Source organism: Bombina bombina, chromosome 5 (assembly GCF_027579735.1).
Source record: "Bombina bombina isolate aBomBom1 chromosome 5, aBomBom1.pri, whole genome shotgun sequence".
NCBI lineage: Eukaryota > Metazoa > Chordata > Amphibia > Anura > Bombinatoridae > Bombina > Bombina bombina.
Window position 1 is genome coordinate 906,538,627 of NC_069503.1, and position 21,013 is coordinate 906,559,639.

Consider the following 21,013-nt stretch of genomic DNA (forward strand, 5'->3'; position numbering starts at 1 on the left):
AGGCGTTCGGATGGGAGTCCGGTAAACCGGACAGAAGACTGGTTACAGAGGTTATTGGGGAAGGATGAGGGGCTACCTTGGGATTATGCCTCAGGCGGTCCCAGGCGGACAGGCATTTCTTAATAATCGGGTTAGAGGCGTCTAGATTCCTTCTACAATGGGGTGGCGTCCATATTAGGTCCCTTAAGGTAAGGTTATGTGGTAGGGAGGCTTGTTCAATAGACCTCCATTTACTATCTGAATCTTTGACACCCCATTGAGAGATATGGGTGAGCATAGCAGCATCCGCATATCTAAAAATAGAGGGAGAAGCAACCCCGCCGTGCATTCTAGGGTATTGCAGAACATTATGGGCAACTCTAGGGGGTTTACCCTGCCATATGTATTTAGTACAGGCGCTCTGGAACTGTACAAGAAGAGTTCTGGGTACTCTTATTGGTAGACAACGAAGGGCGTACGTGAGTTTAGGAAGATAACTCATCTTTAGGGCCGCTATGCGTCCTAACCAGGATACACATTGAAGTTCCATCGTATGGGCAGAGACCTAAGCTCGGTCAAGAGGGGTTTGAAGCTATCTTCAATAATTTGGGGGAGAGAATTGCATAATTTAACACCGAGATGGGAGACGTACTTATGGCAGGGGATAAACTTATATTTTCTACATAAGTTTTTGGAGACCTCCTCGGGGAACCCAGAGGTGAATAATTCAGATTTCGAGTGATTTAATTTATAGTATGACAAGGCACTAAATGCCTCTAGAAGGGACAGGAGTCTCGGCATCTCTCGTGAGGGTCTGGAAAAAAACAGGGTGGTATCATCTGCTAATAGGGCTACTTTGTGAATCGTACCGTGTAGGGTGATTCCCGAAATCTCTTTATCTGTCCTAATAGTCGCAGCCAGAGGCTCCATGGCCAGTGCGAACAAAATCTGGGAGAGGGGGCAGCCCTGTCGGGTGCCATTGGAGATAGGGAAGGGAGTGGGGTCAAACCCCAGACCTCTCACTGAGGCCACTGGAGAGGAATATAGGGCCTTGATTGCCAATATAATTCGCGCAGGGAACTGGAAGTTCTCTAAGACCCGCCAGAGGTACTCCCATCTGACGCGGTCAAAGGCCTTCTCGGCATCAAGAGAAAGTACCGCAAGTGGTCTATTCAGTCTCTTGGCTTCTAGGAGTATGTCAAGGAGCCTCCTGGTGTTATCTGGGCCCTTTCTCCCTGGTATGAACCCGACTTGATCTGGGTCAATAAGTGTTGGGAGCAACTTTGCTAGCCGGTTAGCCAAGATTTTGGCGTAGATCTTAACGTCGGTATTGATGAGTGAAATGGGTCGGTAATTAGCGCAGAGGGTAGGGTCTTTATTGGGTTTGGGAATGGTGATGATGGAGGCCTCAAGGAATTCCTTATCGAATTTCCCTGTGGACATAGCCTTATTGAAAAATCTGGTAAGTATAGGGGCGAGTTCTGCTAGGTATGTCTTGTAGAAAATGGCCGTGAAGCCATCCAACCCAGGGGCTTTAAGAGATTTTAGTTTTTTAATAACCGATTTAACCTCCTGATTAGTAATCGGGGTGTCAATGCACTCTTTATGAGATTCGTCAAGGGTGGGGAGCTCAAGGGAGTGAAGGAAGGAATCTATGTTTTCCGAGGGGGCTTTCCCGATCGTCGTGATATCGCCTATATTATAGAGTTCAGAGTAGAACTTATGGAACTGTTGGCCTATCTGGGAAGGGAGTCGGACAGATCGTACACCCTGTTTGATTTCTTGAATACGAGTGGCACCCGCACACTGCCTGATTTTATTGGCTAGTAAAGAATCTGCTTTATTGCCTTTGGAGTACAGGAGGTGTTTCAAACGGAGGAGATTGGATTGTGTCTTACGGAATTCTAACTGGCAGATATGCCGCCTAAGGTCTTCCACCTCAGATTTGTAGGCTACCGGGTTCGAGGTCCGCCGTTGGGTTTCAAGAACCCGCAGTCTGCAGTGTGCTTGGGAGAGGCCCGCTTGTCTCCTGAGGTGAGCCTGCTTGCGGATGAAAAGGCCTCGCAGAGTAGCCTTAAACGCACCCCATATCGTGTTCTCGCTAACTTCTGGGGTATCATTGGTCTGGAGGGTGAAGCAAATCTCCTTCCTGATCTCTTCCCTAAACGGGACATCCGAGAGGAGATGGTGTGGCAGTCTCCATGGGGCTCTGGCCTTGGTAGTGTGACTAGAGTCAATGTCTAAGGTGATAAGGTCATGATCTGACCACGGGCAGAGATGGATGTTCACGGAGCGGACCAGATCTAGGTCTATGGGGTGGCAAAAAAGTAATCTAGCCTAGAGTATGTAGCGTGAGGGTGGAAGAAGTGGGTAAAATCTTTGTCTAGAGGATGAAGGGACGTCCAAATATCAAAATAAGTGAACTGGCATATAAGTTCCTGGAATCTACGACTGGTAGGGACGTGGCTGGAGGGGAGTCTCTTAGAGGGGCCTGTTTTCCCATCTATCTTCTCATCCCATACCATGTTCAGGTCACCGGCGAGGATAACTCTGCCTTGTTTGACCTTCTCCACATGCAGAAGGACCTTCCTGAGGTACCTAGGTTGAAGTGAATTCGGGAGATAGACCGATACAAGAGTATATGTGACATGATCATGATTACATATAAGGATGAGATATCTGGCCTGAGGGTCTCTGAATATAAAGAGGGACTCATAAGCCACTCTTTTGTGTATTAGGACGGCTACCCCTCTGGCTTTCTTTATAAAGGAAGCCGCCTCAAAAACTGGGTAGTCCTTGGAAGTGTGGAGGGGGGGAGTCCGCTAGTAGGTGCGTCTCCTGGAGGAAGGCTACATCCGCTCCATGGTGACGGAGGGATCGGGATAAAAGGCATCTCTTGCCCACAGTATTAAGGCCTCTGACATAGTGGGTGAGGAATCTAAGAGAGGCCATTTAGAAGTCTTGGGAGGGGGCGAAATGAGGGCTAGGGGTCAAAGATTGGTTGGGGGGTGAGGGGTAGGGGATAGCAAGTGGAAGTAGTTCACCTATGTGGGGCCCTAGAATTGGCACCAGAAATTGGGGGGAGTTAACCTTGCCTGAAAGGCAGAGGGACTAGTGCAAGTAGCCCCGCTCAACTGGAAGCCCTCTTTTTATTGAGGGGATGGTTGGGGGTTCCCATTTTCCAGATGGAGACCCCACAATGCCAGGAGTGTGGAGCCCTGGGTGGGGGAGATGATGTTATGGACTTGGTTGTCCTTTGTGATCACAAGTTTAGTAGGGTAGCCTCAACGGTATTTGATGTTGGCACATTGTAGAACCTCAGTAACTGGAGAGTATAAGTGTCTCTGTTGAAGAGTATGTTGGGAGAGGTCCTGCAGAAGCTGGATATCCTGGTATTTTTCTAAAAGAGGGGGCTTGTGGTAAGCTGCCTGTAGGATTTTGTCTTTGAGACTAAAGCTGTGGAAACAGGCTATTACATCTCTAGGCTTATCAGATGAGATTTTTCTAGGTCTCAGAGCCCGATGGCATCTCTCCATGATGTTAGGGGACCTCTCAAATGATCCAAGAAGCTCAGTAAATAGACCTATGAGAAATACTTGTATTTCTGTAAGTGACACAGATTCAGGGATGCCCCTAAACCTGATATTACTTCTCCTTGATCTGTCCTCCAGATCCACCAATTTGAATTTTAGTTGTGTGATCTGGTCAGAAAGGGATTCAGAGTATGATAGGAGGTTGGTGTGGGCGATAGCCAAGTCTTCTTGTTTGCGTTCAAAGGCGTCAACCCTTTCACCTATCTCTGAAATGTCCTTATGTAATTTGGCAGAGCTTCTGTGAATTTCCTGTGTGATAGAGATGGTTTGAGCTGCCAGCATCTTCTGCATATTAGACTCTGTGATATATTGCTGGGAGGCAGCACACAAAAGCGTGCTGGATTGAGAATCCTTGTCTTGCAAGTCTGGCTCAATTTGGTTGCTATTAGGGTGAGCAGCAGAGTGAGGCATGGATTGTGAAAATGGATTTCTTCACAGTGTTTGGAGTTTTAGGGTGTCTACCTGAGGTGTATGGCATTTTCGCAGAACGGTGCCTAGACTAAAGTGCAAGCCACAGAACCCCAGCCTTTGATTCTTGGGAGATGGCTACTGAGGAAAAAGGAAGTTAAGCTAGAAAGTTAAATTACATAGTGAAAAGATACTCTACACAAAAGCTGTCAAGACGGGGTGACCACAAAAGCCCTCAGACTGTCTTGAACACTACATCCTAGGAGGAAACCTCCTTACAGGCCAAATTAGACTGAGTAAAATGGGGTATAGGTTTTCGGATCCTTATGATGCCCCCCCCCCCACAAGGGGAAAACCAGGAGTCCCTCCGATATAGGAGCAAGAGAGTGTAGTTGTAGAGGTGTTCCACTCTCTCTCTCTGGGTAGTGGGATATGCCCTGTATTATGGGGGAAAAGGAAGAAGGATGTGACCCACAAAGACAAGCTGAGTGGGAGTGGATATAGAGGGAGAGTGGTCAGCTTTGATAGCAAAAAGTATCCACAGACACAGTATCAATGTATATATATCCAAAATGTATACCTCAATATAACAGACAATTGATATAGAATGTAATAGGTCCTTACCCTTTTAGTGAGTCTATGCTTACAAATTGGAGAGGGGGTACTATATTTTAAAGTGTATAGGAATACTTATGTAAGCTAATTTGTGGTCCTTATCGCTTAATTAGTGGGAGTAAAATTGGACCAAGCAAATACCTTAATTAAAGTAACACAGCGTTAGCAATACACAAATTGTGATACATAACTTCACACAGCAAACTCCTGCCTTACTCTCCTCAAGGGAAAGGGACACATCCTGTAAAAGGGGGTAGAGGGTAAGTGGAAGTGACCAGCCCAGAAGAGCTGGGCAGGAAAGGGAGAGGAGTGTGAGGAGGGCAAACACAATCCGGTACAGTGAAAAATAAATACAGGAAAATACAATATAATGGAACACTCTGTGGATTATAGGATACGTTTGAGTCAATTAATAATCCTGAATAAGGAGTATTTTTTTTTCTGCAATAGTTATTTAAGTTCCCAAATAACAGGTGAAGGAGTGAAATATTAAATTTCAAAGAGGATGGTGTAATTTAGGGCTTCCCAGGGAAAGGGAGAGGCCTTAGAATTGTGTAGTGAGAGGGGTTGTAAATAGAGGAAGCAAATGGTAAGATCTCACCCAATAACCTCTGATGGCTTGATCCGGAGACCTCTCTTCAAATTGTGTTCACAAATGAGCAGGTCATTTAGTTCACTGGGAGCTTAGGCAGGCCTTGCTTTGAATCAGTAGTGAGGCCTAGGGGATGGCCCTTCAATGACCCCACGCAGATCTGCTATACTAAGCCGCTTGTAGGGCTGGGGTAGGGGTGCACTCTGTAAATTTACTGCCCCCCTAGGGCCAATTGATGATCTTGTAGATCGGTTTCCTCTCATGGTCACCTATGTGGGTGGTAGGCGTGGTCCGCCACATGTGCAGGCCTGCAGTATATTGGTGCCAGTATAGGGGCTACAAAGTTCATCCACAGCAGATCTCTTTTGGGGCCAGAAAGGCCAAGCTTATCGGCAATAATTTACCTCTTAATGCGCTGGTGGGAACCCGGTCATGTAGGGCAGTCATTCACTCCATCCGGAGGCCCAAGATGGCGGCTATTCACACCGCGTGGTGGGCGATGTGGCAATAATCTCCTCTGTACGTGGTTGTTTTCTCAGTTGGGTGTGGACACAGCGGATCCGGTGGGTAATCCTTGTGGGGGATCAACGCTGATCTAGGCCCAAGCCTGGACCTCAGCTCCCTTGGGAGCTAGCTACCTTGCTGGGTAGCAGCTGCAGATAGAGGAGGATTTTATCTGGATTTTTCCAGGGTACTGGTAGTATGAAGTTGGGAGTATAGTTGTCTCCAATAGACAAATTAGCTAAGTTTTAATGATAAAATCTCCAATTTATGTAGAGCTCTGCCAGGATGCATCTGTTCTCTACTCAGGCTAACCCGGCCCCCACCCCCCAATTATTTAAATGTTATGCTTGATCTGAATCGTTAAAGATAACATTTGGTTTTATGTCCCTTTAACTAACTTATAATAAATGCACTACAAAGTAATATTAAAATGTATTATTGTAAACACAACTTCAGTGTCTTCTGTTGCTCAAATAAATTAATTCTGCTGCCTTTGACCACTCTGCTCACAAGAGCAGATCTTACAATCACCCAAACAGAATACAATACAATCACCTAGACAGGAAAAAGACACCAACTAAAATATTACTACACCTTAATATAGACAATAAATATGCGACTATAAAGTGAGTTACAACATGATTATACATCACTATAAGGTGACAGAAGCTCAAATATTCACATAATTTTATTCCTTGCAAATAAAAATATTGAAATTTCTATAAGTCGTGAAAGTCATTTATACTAAAGTACCCAATTAAATTGTCACCAGAAATGAAAAAAAAATAGGCACAACTCGGATGTGGTAAATATTGTACCTTCAGTGAATACCACACCATTGTTAAATACATCTCAGGAAACTGTAGTAAGTATTTCAGGGACTGATATTCCACAAGAATAGCTGTCTGTTCTAAATAAGAGCTTATCGTTTTGCCCTAGGAAGGACTGTGATTTCTTTCAACTGCATAAGGACTTATATAGATTTGTTCGCAATTTAAGATTAAAAACTACAATGTTTGACACATATGATTTAAAAAAAACGTTAAAAATAAAACTTCATTAAGTTTACAACAACTGGGACTTAGGAATAAAAGTTTGTTTATTTCTCCACATTCAAATCATAGTGTTGAAACTTTTATTAACTTGGCTAAACATAATGTAGAACAGTTACGAGGCACGATCCGATAAACGGCGTAGTTTGCGGCGCAAGCGTGGGAACCCGCGTCGCCCGCAGTTTCAGCTCGCAACTCGAGCTATCCCATATACGGCGCCGTCAGATGCTAACGTGCCGTAAGTCGGATAAACCAGCGATGTCCAGAAATCTGCGCAAGTACAAATTTCTGGCGTCGCCAGTGACTTACGGCACGTTAGAAACTGCCGGCGCCTACAAAACCTGACTAAAGTCTAAATCCCCCGCACTGTCTAACACGCCTCCCTAACATAGCCCGACACGTCTAACCCTCTATCCGCTATCCCCCCTCACTATCCTAACAATAAAATATGTATTAACCCCATAAACCGCCGCTCCCGGAGCCCGCCGCTACCTAATAAAGTTATTAACCCCTAAACCGCCGCCAGCTATATTAAATCTATAACCCCCTAAAGTGAGCCCCTACCCCGCCGTTATCTATTTTAAAATTATTAACCCCTAATCTAATCCCCCTACCCCGCCGCCATCTATATTAAATTATTTAACCCCTAAAATACTAAACTATCCCTACCACTAAACTTAAGTGTAACCCTACAAATAGCCCTGAAAAGGGCTTTTTGCGTGGCATTGCCCCAAAGTAACAGCTCTTTTGCCAGCCCTTAAAAGGGCTTTTTGCGGGGCATGCCCCAAAGAATTCAGCTCTTTTGCCAACCCTTAAAAGGGCTTTTGGCGGGGCTTTGTCACAAAGTAAACTGCTCTTTTGCCTACAATCTACATCCCCCTACACCGCGGCCACCTATAATAAATGTATTAACCCCTAATCTAATCCCCCTACACCGCCGCCAGCTATATTAACTATATTCACCCTAATTATATTAGGGTTAATATAGTTATTATATTATATATATTAACCCTAATTATATTAGGGTTAATATAGTTAATATCGTTATTATAATATATATATATATATTAAGTATAATAACCCTATCTAACTCTAACATCCCTAACTAAACTCTTATTAAAATAAATCTAATATTAATATTATTAATGAAAATATTCCTATTTAAATCTAAATACTTACCTATAAAATAAACCCTAAGATAGCTACAATATAATTAATAATTACATTGTAGATATTTTTATTTAGAACGCGAGCTCAATCTGATTGGCTGATTGGTTCAGCCAATCGGATTGAACTTGAATCTGATTGGCTGATTCAATCAGCCAATCAGATTTTTCTACCTTAATTCCGATTGGCTGATAGAATCCTATCAGCCAATCGGAATTCGACGGACGCCATCTTGGATGACGTCATTTAAAGGTACCTCATTCGTCGTTCAGTTGTCGGCCGGGATGGATGCTCCGCGTCGGTGGAGAGAAGATTCAAGATGCCGCTTGATGGAAGATGCTGCCCGATGGAAGAAGACTTTGCTGCCGCTTGGATAAAGACATCGCTGGGATGAAGACCTCTTCTTTGCCGCTTGGATAGACATCGCCCGGATCGGATGAGGAGTTCGGCCTGGCGTGGTGAAGATAAGGTAGGGAGATCTTCAGGATTGTAGTGTTAGGTTTATTTAAGGGGGGTTTGGGTTAGATTAGGGGTATGTGGGTGGTTGGTTGTAATGTTGGGGGGTGGTATTGTGTGTTTTTTTCAGGCAAAAGAGCAGTTTTCTTTGGGGAATGCCCCCACAAAAGGCCCTTTTAAGGGCTGGTAAGGTAAAAGAGCTTTGAACTTTTTTTAATTTAGAATAGGGTAGGGAATTTTTTTTTATTTTGGGGGGCTTTATTATTTTATTAGGGGGCTTAGAATAGGTGTAATTAGCTTGTAATCTTGTAATCTTTTTTTATTTTTTGTAATTTAGTGTTTTTTTTTTTTTTGTAATTTAGTTTAGTTTAATTGTATTTTTAGATAGATATTTGTAGTTTATTTAATTTATTGATAGTGTAGGTGTATTTGTAACTTAGGTTAGGATTTATTTTACAGGTAATTAGGTAATTATTTTAACTAGGTAGCTATTAAATAGTTCATAACTATTTAATAGCTATTATACCTAGTTAAAGTAATTGACAATTTACCTGTAAAATAAATATAAACCCTAACATAGCTACAATGTAATTATTAATTATATTGTAGCTATCTTAGGGTTTATTTTATAGGTAAGTATTAAGATTTAAATAGGAATATTTTAGTTTATAATATAAATTAGATTTATTTAATAAGAATTTAGTTAGGGGTGTTAGGGTTAGATAGAGTTAATATAGTTAATATAAATACTATAGTAACTATATTAACTATATTAACCCTAATATAATTAGGGTTAATATAGTTAATATATATAATGTAATAACTATATTAACTATAATATACTTAGGGTTAATATAGATAATATAGCTGGCGGTGGGGTAGGTAGATTAAATTAGGGGTTAATAATTTTAATATAGCTGGCGGCGGTATAGGGGGATTAGATTATGGGGTTAATAATTTTTATATAGGTGGCGGCGGTGTAAGGGGTCAGATTAGGGGATAGATAAGGTAGATGGCGGCGGTGTAAGGGGTTCACATTAGGGGATAGATCAGTTAGATGGTGGCGGTTTTAGGGGTTCACATTAGGGGATAGATCAGTTAGATGGTGGCGGTTTTAGGGGCTCACAGTAGGGGGTTAGTTTATGTAGATGGCGGCGGTTTAGGGGTTAAATACTTTATTAGGGATTGCGGCGGGGGATTGCAGTTGACAGGGAGATAGACATTGCACATGCATTAGGTGTTAGGTTTTATTTAGCAGATTGCGGTTGACAGGTAGATAGACATTGCGCATGCGTTAGGTGTTAGGTTTATTTAGCAGCCAGTTTAGGGAGTTACGGGGCTCCAATAGTCAGCGTAAGGCTTCTTACGGCTGCTTTTTGTGGCGAGGTGAAAATGGAGTAAGATTTCTCCATTTTTGCCACGTAAGTCCTTACGCTGTATATTGGATACCAAACTGCGCGGGTTTGGTATACCTGCCTATGGCCCAAAAAAATACGGGCGACAGCAGAAATATACGCACGTAACATCTAGGTTACGCCTTATATAGGATACCAAACCCGCGCAAATATTGGCGTCGCCAGCTTTTGCGGGTGACGATTTTTATCGGATTGACCCCCACAGTTTAGAAAACATAACGAAATGAGTCAAAGAAAGTATAGTAATTCCTTTAAAAATAATAATTTTCTTAGTCAGGATGTGAAAGCCATTAACTCATTAAAATCTAGAAATGAAATAATTTTAAAAAGAGCGGACATATTATATAGATGAAATTAAACAAGAGGGAATGGAAAATTAAAGAAATTGAAAAGGATTTCCCAGATAGCATTACAGAATAATCTTATAAATAAAGGGATATTTAAATTTTTGAAAGTAGACCATCCTCATAGCCCTGTTTTATACACCCCCCTCAAAATTCATAAGAATCAAGAAACTACCCCTGGACGTCTTATTGTTGCCAGTACAGGCCCTATTTTAACTAATGTTTCTATCTTTTTGGATCGTATTTTGAGACCTTTTGTAGAGTTATTGAACTCCATTATTAAGGATACCAGTGATTTCCTATTGAAAATAGAGTCTGTGGGTTTTAATATTTAAATGTTACAAGTGTGGATTTAGAGAAGCAGACTTAGAACATTGTTTTTGGAAATGTCCAAAAATTAGACAGTTTTAGTTAAAAATTCAATATTGACTAAATAGGATGTTAGATCATAATCTCCAACTCAATAGCAGGATGATTCTCTTTCTATTTCAGACTACGGATTGGCAGGATAATCCAAACCTAATTAATATCAGGCAGCCCTCAGTTTACGCCTGGGTTAGGTTCCAGAAGGAATGGTTGTAAATCGAAACCGTTGTAAATTGAAACCCAGTATATAATGTAAGTCAATGGGAAGTTAGGGAGATAGGTTCCAGGCCCCTCTCAAAATTGTCATAAGTAACACCTAATACATTATTTTTAAAGCTTTGAAATGAAGACTTTAAATGCTAAACAGCATTATAAATGTAATAAAATAATCGCACAACACAGAATATATAATTAAACTAAGTTAAATGAACAAAAACATTTGCTAACAGCATTATAAACCTAATAAAATAATCACACAACACAGACTTCACTTGCATTTTTCTTCAAACAGTTCATTCTATGCATTCCAAACTGGACTGATTTATAGACAGGAAGATCTTGTTCCTTTGAAATCTGCTCGATAGCTCAGGTCTGGTTAAACTGATTAATTTCAGCTTGCTTGGCTTTGCTGCAACACAAGCGGACAGCTCCACCTACTGGCTATTTTAATCAATGCACTGCTTCTCAATGCTTTTCAATAGCAGTCACATGACTGGAAAAAAAGGTTGTTATTCTCAAACGGTGTAAATTGAACCGTTGTAAAACGAGGGCCACCTGTACTGCGATTTTGCAGGGTCGGATGTTTATACTGGCCAAATGGAAAGCGACCCAAGCACCCACCATAGCACAATTTACAACTGAAATGATAAATCAAATGATAATGGAACAATACAATATATCGCCAGATTCTGAGAAAGATTTAAGAAGGTTTTTCCTTAAATGGTTAAAGGCAATAGTGGCACAGACAACAAATATGCAGTTGCAAATTATCAGGCCCCTAGCAAAATCTAATTTAGTTAAATATTGGATAAATACCAATGAATTACCGATCCTCTGGAATAACATAATATAAAGGAGGTTGAGCACGGCCATGTATTCCCTCCCCCCCTCCTCCGGTAGTGCTTTCCCCTGGAACATAGTGAGGGACGGTTTAATGTTGAGTAAGTTCTAGAATGGCCTTGTACCAGATTAGATTTATTAAGCAGATGTATAGGTCTATATGTAATATAAGGAAGATGATTGCTGTTATGACCTAGGAGGAAGCTATGCTAAAAGTTTTGTAATACGTTTTCCAAGGTTTCTGTATATTTTTTTTGTATGTTATTATGTTACTTGATAGGTGAGCTAAAGTGTGTTACTCTGAACTGAATAAGGATGTATTGGTATGTTAAGCTCACTATCTGTGATTATAAATGTGTATAAAACAATAAAAATTATGTAATGGAGAACAAAAAAAAAGAAAAAAAAAAGTTTACAACTGGGATTTAGGAATAAAAATTTGTTTATTTCTCCACAGTCAAATCATAGTGTTGAAACTTTTATTAACTTGGCTAAACATGATGCAGAACAGTTACGGTTTAGAAAACATAACAAAATGAGTCAAAGAAAGTATAGTAATTCCTTTAAAAATAATAATTTTCTTAGTCAGGATTTGAAAGACATTAACTCATTAAAATCTAGAAATTAAATAATTTTAAAAAGAGCGGACATATTATATAGATGAAATTAAACAACAATTGGGAATGGAAAATTTAAGAAATTGAAAAGGATTTCCCAGATAGCATTAGAGAATAATCTTATAGATAAAGGGATATTTACATTTTTGAAAGTAGACCATCCTCATAGCCCTGTTTTATACACCCCCCCACCTCAAAATTTATAAGAATCAAGAGACTACCCCTGGACGTCCTATCGTTGCCAGTACAGGCCCTATTTTAACTAATGTTTCTATCTTTTTGGATCGTATTTTGAGACCTTTTGTAGAGTTATGGAACTCCATTATTAAGGATACCAGTGATTTCCTATTGAAAATAGAGTCCTTGGGTTTAAATACAGATAAATTCCTTTTGTTTAGTCTGGACGTAGAGAGTTTTCTACACGTCCATTACTAATGAGAGTGGGATGGGTGCTGTTAGAGCTGTATTAGGCTTGGATGGCCATTATGATTAGGCACAAATTGATTTTTTTTTGCTAGTTCTCTATTGTAACTATTTTCTATTTGAAGATAATGATCAGCTTCAGATCCAAGGCACAGCCATGGGTTCCAACGTGGGAATTAATTTTTGGAGTGTGGTTTTCGATTGTCTATAATTAAAAAAGAAATGGATTTAGTTTAATCTATCCCAAGATAGGCTTTATTATGTCCTAAAAAGGGAAAATATAAGAAAAATTATATTCAATGACTTCTCTTTATTTATGAATTTCATTTCCAAAGTCATTTGATTTAAGGTATAATTAGGGAACTTTGGGGAGGTCCTATCTAAATGTAATCCTGAAGTCCTAGAATTTCAGAATTTACCAATGCCGGCATATACGCTTAGATTGAACCTTCAGCAACAACTCATTAAAGCAGATATTGGCTCTAATAAAAACAGTAATTTAGGTTATATTACTTCAAAAAATGAAGGTTGCTTCCCATGTTTAAGATGGTCATGTTGTAGTAATATGATTAAGGGTTCTGTGTTTTACCACCCCACCACTGGGAAAAAATATTCTATCAGGGTTTATCATACTTGTCAAACCCATTTTGTTCTTTACATGGTTAAATGCCCTTGTGGACAGAGCTATGTGGGTGAGACAAAAATAAGTATCTGTGATAGAAAAACAGAACATTAAAGCAACATCAGAACAAAAAATGAGCTAGCTCCAGTAGCACACAATTTCTTAAAGATGGGTCATGCAATTAATCAGTTGAGATTTCAAGTAATTGATTTTGTTCCCACGCCCTGTGAAGGTGGAGATGAGTTAATACTCAAACAATGTGAATCCTTTTGGATTCATATGTTGGGAAGCCTTGAACCCCTAGGATTGAATAGGGATTAGGATATTTCATGTGAAAAGAAAGCAAAGACAGGCGCAGCCCAATTCAAGTGTAGTATTCTTTAATTCAGTGTAAGTGCACACATACAAATGGCTACTTACAAGAGGCACAAATAAAATCTGCATATAAAGGTATCTTTACATCCAAACTGTGTTATAATATAACATACAGCTATGAAACAAACTCTACGCGTTTCGTCTGAGGACGCCCAGACTTTCTCAAGAGATGAAAAATTAGAAGTGTTGCAAGCATGGTGCCTACCGGCTTTATAAAAGGGACCATTAATTGCATGATTAGTTACCAGCCAGTCAGAGTGTGGTGATACTGATTGGCAGGTGAGCTTGTTAAAGCTTTGCATTATTGTATGTTTGAAAAACATATAGGATTTGTTCAGTGTTACCACCTTGAATGCTATAGTAAACATTAAAATATGAACATAGATAAGAAAATAGACAATAAACTTTATGTTAAAAAACCTTGTTTGTTAAAAACTAGAAAGAATCTTAAAAACAATTTGTAGTTGTATACACTAAATTTAAAAATCTGATATTGTGTTTTTTTTTTTTTTTTTTTTGTGTTTTTTAAAAAAAAATAAAAAAAAAATAATGTTTTTTTAAAAATAAAGCTACATGAAAGCTTGCAGGTCTAATTCTAGGTTTAGACCTGATGGTTGCATGGTGTTAAGTTGGTAAATCCACCATGATTCTCTGCGTCTGAGTGTTAGAAGCCTGTTTGGAAATATATTGGGGGGTATCCAGTCTATGACTTGGATTTTAAGGGATGCAGGATTTGAATTATGATGTAATTTGAAATGTTCTGGCACACTGTGTGTCATGAGGCCATTTTTTATATTATTGACATGTTCTCCCAGCCTTGTACGTATATTTCTTTTGGTTCTTCCTATGTAAATCAAATTGCAGCTGCATTTTAGCAAGTAAACTACATAGGTGGTACTGCAGTTGCTCTTATATTTCTGTTTGAATGTAATGTCACCCCCTGAGTTGGTAAAGGTAATCTCTCTATTTACATATTGGCACATGCCACATCTTGATACCCCACATTTGTAGGTGCCGGGTTTTTGTTGTAACCAGTGTGTTTTATCCTTAATTATACCAGGTTTATTGAAGTTACGCAATCTTGTGGGTGCTAAAATGTTTTTAAAATCCATATTTTTTCTGAAAGTTACCAATGGGTGATCTGGTAAAACATCGCCCAATATAGGATCTGCCTTTAAAACACCCCAGTGTTTCTTTAGGATGTTTTGTATTTCTCTGGAGCCCTGACTGTATGTTGTGATGAATCTGACATTGTTTAATGTATTTGATTGGCTCCTTCGTTTTAACTTATCAGTGGGGAGTAAAAGAGTTTTCCTGTCCATTAGAGAAACTTTAGTTTTGGCCTGTTCTAATAGCTCAATGGAATAGCCTTTTTCAGTGAATCTGGAGTCTAGTAGAGCGCACTCTTGATTGTAATCGCTTGTTTTGGTGCAGTTTCTCTTCACCCTTTGGTATTGCCCCAGAGGAATGTTAGTCTTCCATCTGGGTAAATGGCCACTGCTAGCGTTGAGAAACCCATTCTTGTCAGTTGGTTTTCTAAAATTCTTCACTGCTACCTTATTATGTTCATCAATATATAAAATCAAATCCAGAAACTCTATTTGTGTAGTAACTATTTTTGACGTAAATTTAAGGTTATAATTATTGGTGTTGATGTGTTCTATGAACTCCTTACATAGTGTTTCACTTCCTCTCCAGATGATAATTACATCATCTATATACCGGAAATAACGTATTAGGTGACTGTAATAAGGGTTATTTGTCCAAATGTGATTGTTCTCAAAATGATGCATGTAGAGATTGGCATACGATGGGGCAAATGTGGTCCCCATCGCAGTGCCCTGTATCTGTCTGTAAAACTGTTTATCAAATGTGAAATAATTATGTGAAAGTATAAATTCAATGCCTGTTAAGATAAACTGAAGGTGTTGGTGGGGTGAGAAGTCTTCAATGAGTATTTCTTTAATGGCCTTAATTCCTTGGTCGTGCGGTATACAAGTGTATAGCGACGATACGTCGCAAGATACCCACAGGAAGTCATTAGACCAATCTAACCCTTCAAATGTGTTGATAGTGTGGATTGTGTCCCTGAGGTACGCCTTGGTGGATTGTACTACAGGCTGTAAGTAATGATCTATGTATACAGATAAGTTGTTAGTTAGTGATCCAATCCCAGAAATTATGGGTCTACCTGGTGGAGATATTAGGGTTTTATGCACCTTGGGAAGGTGATAAAACGTGGGTATGGTGGGGTGGTTTTCTGTTAAGAAATTAAATTCATCATTATTAAGTATGTTGTTATTTTTTGCTTCTTTCAAAATAATATTGAGTTCCTTTTTAAATTTAAGGGTGGGATCAAAGTTTAATTTTTTATATGTACTTTGATCATTTAGTATATTGGAAGCCTCTTTAAGATAGTCTTCTCTGTTCTGTATAACCACCCCACCACCCTTGTCCGCTGCCCTGATAATAATATTATGATTATTTTCTAGATTTTTGAGTGTTTTTCTTTCACTTATTGTTAAATTATCATTATATTTATGTATCCAATTGTCTCCTTTCTTTTCCCAAAGTTAGGTGAGATCATCACATATTAGTTTATTGAAAGTATTTACAAATTGGCCTTGGGAGGTGTATGGGTAAAAACTAGATTTACGTTTAAATTCACTGTGTTTGATACTTTCCTCAAGGTCATGTATGCTGAGATCAAGCAAATCTGATTGATTTTGGGTCAATGTATTAGTTAGAGTCACCCCCGTGTCTAATTCGTTGAGTGTCGCCAAAGCAGATTGGTCAGAATGGTCCAAAGTGATGGGTGATGTTGGTGTGATTCTGGGTGTGTTTTTTAAAAAATACCTTTTTAGGGTCAGGTTTCTAATATATTTTTGTATATCTATGTAAGTCTGAAATTTATTTGGGGCTTTTTGGGGGCAAAATTGAGGCCTTTCGCCAAAAGATTAATTTCTTTATTGCCCAATGGTACAGTGGAAAGATTGAATATATTAGCTTTATTTTTATCTATCTCATTCTTTTTGTGTTTGAGAAGTTGGATCTTTCTCCCCCCTCTACATCCCCGCTTGCTCTTCTTCTTTTGCCTGGCAAAAGCCTTGGGTTTTCTATTGTGTTTTCGTGTGTCTGGTTTCGAAATCTTCCTGTTGGGGAAGTGGCGAGATCTAAAAAATGCAATTGGTGGCTTCTATTACCTTGATTGGATGTATTATGTGTTGAATGTGTGAACTTAGGTTTCGCCCCCTGTATTTGCCAGTTGGGCTTTAGAACTGTATTTGAGTTGCCATTTCCTAAGTGCTCCAAAGTATTGAATCTATTTGTGGTTGGAATGTTGAATCTAGATTCTTTAAGATATGGTGGAGTAAAGCAGCTGGAATTATTTCTGCTTCGCCAGGATTCCTTCCTGGCAGTGTGGAAGCCTGTATTTGTAGTATGATGTGTAATGTGGTTTCCTGTGTTGGAATTTCTCCTAAAATTGCCATTTTTATTATCACGATAATGATTGTTGTTAAATTGATGATTATCATTTCTGTGTTCTGTGTTACCACCTGTATGGGGGACTGAAAGGGGCCTATTGACAGTGTTAATGTTTTGATTTCTTTTACTATTTGATGGGTGTGAGCTTGTATTAAAACTCTGTTGTCCATTGTGTTGTATAGTTTGTTGATGGCCTTTATTGTGATTTTCAGTTGAGTGTCTATTGTAGTTTTCATTCTGTTGGGTCTGGTATGTATTGCGATTTATGTGTGGATTTCTAGTGTAATGATTGAGAGGTCTTTGTTCACATATGTCGTTTCTAGTATCATTCTCAGATATGGTATGAGTGATTTCTTTTGTTTTATAAGTGTGGACCCTATCATTTTGATAGTCTTCCATGTCTCTGCAAAGTTTTTTATATTTTGCACTCATTAGGTCAGACCCATATTTATTATTTCTTTCTTGAATACTATCATTGAGTTTCTTCCAATGATCAATATTCTGAAAGTTCTGAATTTTAGGGAACAATTTATCTAGATCTAATTTAATTTTGTCCAGTTTATATTCTCTATATTTGATGAGGATTTTAATTAAGGTGAGTGAGCAGTCATGGAACGCTTTGTCCCACTCCGTGCTAAATTCTACCTCCTCTAGTTCGAAGGCTGGTTTCTTATACAACCTAAGTCCCCTGGGGACTATGTCATGTAAGACATAGTTATCAAGCAACACTAGGTCCTGCCATTCTCTGGTATCATTATTTAGTAGTTTCTCTAGGTCTTTAAATAAGGCATTTGGGTCAAAGTTTTCAGAATTAGTTGAAACAATGTTAGTCTGATTAAGTAAATTCAGTGCCCTCTTTCTCAGATGTCTATCCGGGCAGTCACCGAATTCAAAATTATTCATGGCTGCCTGGAGGTGTCTAACTGCAATGTAGTTGATTATTGAGTATCTAAGAGATGACAATGATATGATATATGAGGAAAACTGAACACCCGTGTGAAATATGTGAAAAACAGATAAGTTTCTATATGTACCTGTTAGCAATTTGAACTTCAATATGAGCTACCTGGGCTTTTCCCCCTATTTGTATTTAGTATGGCACCAATAAGTTGGAATCTGCAAATTATATACTTGTATGAAAACAGCTGAATGAGGGAATACTGAATTAAAAAGGCTTATTCCTACCTAAGTGTTGGTTTCAGTTGGCACTATACAGTGATAATAACAACAAGACTTATGTGCAACCCTCTGTTAAGATGAAAATAGATTAAAATTGTTCAAAGTTAGTTGAAGTAAATAAAAATGTAAATAACAAATACAACATGAAATGACGAATAATCGCCACTACAAAGGAATATGCACCTTATTAGATCCTGTTCTTAGGTACTAGTACGTGACTAAAAGCAGGGTACTCACTGAGCGATGCAGCAGTTGTGTACTAAAGGAGCGATTAGGCTCTGTGAGCAGTGACCGCAGCACAAACAAACCAAAATATCAGGGATGCTGGATCACTGCGCTATACACAAGCTCCTGACAAACGGTCCCGACAGAGCAGGTTGAATATACGAGTATCGGTATATTCAAAATACAAAATACACAGGTATGTGACAATTAGGATATTTCAGTATTTCTGTGACTTCTTGCAAAATATGTTTAAAGGGACACTGACCCCAAATTTTTTCTTTTGTGATTCAGATAGAGAGTGCAATTTTAAGCAACTTTCTAATTTACGTCTATTATCATTTTTTCTTCATTCTCTTGCTATCTTTATTTGAAAAAGAAAGCATCTATGCTAAGGAGCCAGCAAAGTGTTGGTTCAGAACCATGGACAACACTTGTTTATTGGTGCTGTCCAATCAGCAAGGACAACCCAGGTTGTTCATCAAAAATGGGCATCTAAACTTACATTCTTGCTTTTCAAATAAACATACCGAAGAGAATGAAGAAAATTTGATAATAGGTGTAAATTAGAAAGTTGCTTAAAATTGCCTGCTCCATCTAAATCACGAAAGAAAAAAATTGGGTTCAGTGTCCCTTTAAATATTTGGAATGTGGAGGCGGGGCTAGCTGGCAAAGGAAACAGCAGCATATGAGAGAAGCTCTGTGTAAAAAAGGGTATTAAACTAATAAAAAGCAGCTTTCTGAGGCCACTGAGGCCACTACTTACTACTTGTTGGCATCCTCCACTAAGGGGTAATAAATAACATCAAATTGGAAGCACTAGGAAAAACGGAACTTGAACCTGAATTTGAGAACCAGGGAAAATTCAGGAAAGTCCCCAGCTGCGGCCTACTCCGGATCGAGTAGGCCCCCAAAGAAGACAAAAATAGCTGGGATTGTAAAGGCAGCCCAAACAAGGTAGACGCATACACTGAGAGATCAGGTAGAGGAGAAAAGAAGCCTTTTGCAATCAGGAGAAAAACGGAGTCCCTCACAGCCAGTAATCCTAGTAGCCTCTCTGAATAAAAGTGGTGGAAGAAAAGACACAGAAAAGACACAGACATCCATGCTGGGATAGTGTACAGAAGTATAAGAAATTCAGAAGAAAAAGAGGCATCCAGATATATTAAGAGTCTCTGCAGAGGGGTAAGTGGCGGGAAAATACGCCATTTTATTTACACATCTCTTTAAGTCAATAGAAGCATTACACCTGCAGCAGAATTATTCAGGACTGCATTGAACTGCAGGAACACTCTTATCGTAAAAATAATGTAAACACATAGATAAAATAGAGGGAGTAACCAGCCAGCTTACTGACTCCAATGATGTTCTGTTTTTGGTCGCTGCCTTTAAACCAAACCTCAAGTATATGAAAAATTGATCTAGTCATTAAAACAAATATTCTGCCTAACGCTGACATAAACATACGCTCTCTTTCATTAATTGTTTAGGACTTGGCGCTCCCGCGCACGGCAGTCAGAACCGCCACGGCAGTCAGAACCACATCTTAGAAGCAGAAACATGGCTGCCAGGAAAAAACTGAAGTCGCTGAAGACTACCAATATGTCCTCTTTTTTTAAAACAACCCAATCTGATAAAATTCCCAAAGATTCAGAGATAGAAGAGGAATCAGAGGGGGAACCCACACAACCTCGAGACGACAGTGTCCCTCTCACAAGGGCAGATCTACTCACACTAGTCTCTAAGCAGGATATCGCTGATAACTTTGAGAAGTTATGGGAGAAGATTGACTCTATCCACACATCAGTCACTAACCGTTTGTCAGAGATCAAATCTGACTTGGTGGACATGGGGGGGAGAATTGAGACCCTAGAAGACTAACAGGACTCTATTGTGGGAAACATGGATGAAATGACACAAACAATTTCCTCACAACAACAACTAATAGCGGACTGTCAAGATAAATTGGAGGAACTTGAAAATAGAAGTAGACGGAATTCCGGAAGAAGTCACTTCTAGAGATCTACCAGCATATCTATCTGAACTCTTCAGCCAGATCACTGAAACACCAGCTGACTATATTTTCCAGGTGGAAAGGGCTCACAGAGCTTTAAAGGCTAAACCTAAGAACGGCCTTCCCCCCAGCGATGTAGTAATCAGATTAACTTTCTTCCCTGACAAAGAGAAAATACTACAAGCCTCTAGGATACATCCTACCTTGAAATTTCAGGGGAATGTGATTCAGTTTTTTCAGGACCTAAGCTTGCGAACTCTACAAAGCAGGGGTACCTTACGGCCCCTTACGCTTTTGCTCCGGAAACATCAGATACCATATAAGTAGGGCTTCCCCTTTGCGCTCATCATCACCAAAGACTCTAAAATAATAACCCTCAAAGAGCAAGAAGATATTCCTGAAATTTGTAAATTCCTGTGCTTAGAAGCCCCAGCATTACCACATCTGGAAGCTCCCTCTAATGGCGAGTCACCACAAGAAACCAGACACAAAGCGTTATGGCAGAAAAATAGCTATAAAAAAATA

General features: G+C 39.4%; 1 protein-coding gene across 2 annotated transcripts in view; it reads right to left on the reverse strand.

Moving 5' to 3' along the window:
- Nucleotides 1-21,013, reverse strand: part of CA8 (carbonic anhydrase 8) — a 311,353-nt gene that overhangs the window by 69,757 nt on the left and 220,583 nt on the right. Inside the window, exon 9 of one of the 2 annotated variants that reach the window (XM_053715066.1) lies at nucleotides 11,975-12,795. The exons of the other annotated variant lie outside the window; for it this stretch is intronic. The gene's annotated coding sequence lies outside the window, so the exon portion shown is untranslated. Of the gene's footprint in view, nucleotides 1-11,974; nucleotides 12,796-21,013 lie in introns of those variants that run through there. 2 annotated transcript variants of the gene reach the window in all.